Here is a 753-nt window from a genome sequence, read left to right as displayed (position 1 = left end):
CCAGTCCGGATTCACACCGGGAGTTATCTCTCCCCAATCCGGATTCACACCGGGAGTTATCTCTCCCCCAGTCCGGATTCACACCGGGAGTTATCTCTCCCCCAGTCCGGATTCACACCGGGAGTTGGCTCTCTCCAGTCCGGATTCACACCGGGAGTTATCTCTCCCCAGTCCGGATTCACACCGGGAGTTGTCTCTCCCCAGTCCGGATTCACACCGGGAGTTATCTCTCCCCAGTCCGGATTCACACCGGGAGTTGTCTCTCCCCAGTCCGGATTCACACCGGGAGTTATCTCTCCCCAATCCGGATTCACACTGGGAGTTATCTCTCCCCCAGTCCGGATTCACACCGGGAGTTATCTCTCCCCCAGTCCGGATTCACACCGGGAGTTATCTCTCCCCAATCCGGATTCACACCGGGAGTTATCTCTCCCCCAGTCCGGATTCACACCGGGAGTTATCTCTCCCCCAGTCCGGATTCACACCGGGAGTTGGCTCTCCCCAATCCGGATTCACACCGGGAGTTGGCTCTCCCCCAGTCCGGATTCACACCGGGAGTTGGCTCTCTCCAGTCCGGATTCACACCGGGAGTTATCTCTCCCCCAGTCCGGATTCACACCGGGAGTTATCTCTCCCCAGTCCGGGTTCACACCGGGAGTTATCTCTCCCCAGTCCGGATTCACACCGGGAGTTATCTCTCCCCAGTCCGGATTCACACCGGGAGTTGGCTCTCCCCCAGTCCGGATTCACACC

This window comes from Carcharodon carcharias, chromosome 36 (genome assembly GCF_017639515.1).
Source record: "Carcharodon carcharias isolate sCarCar2 chromosome 36, sCarCar2.pri, whole genome shotgun sequence".
In the NCBI taxonomy this organism is placed as follows: Eukaryota; Metazoa; Chordata; class Chondrichthyes; order Lamniformes; family Lamnidae; genus Carcharodon; species Carcharodon carcharias.
The sequence above is the reverse complement of the archived record's forward strand: the minus strand, read 5'-3'. Positions refer to the sequence as shown.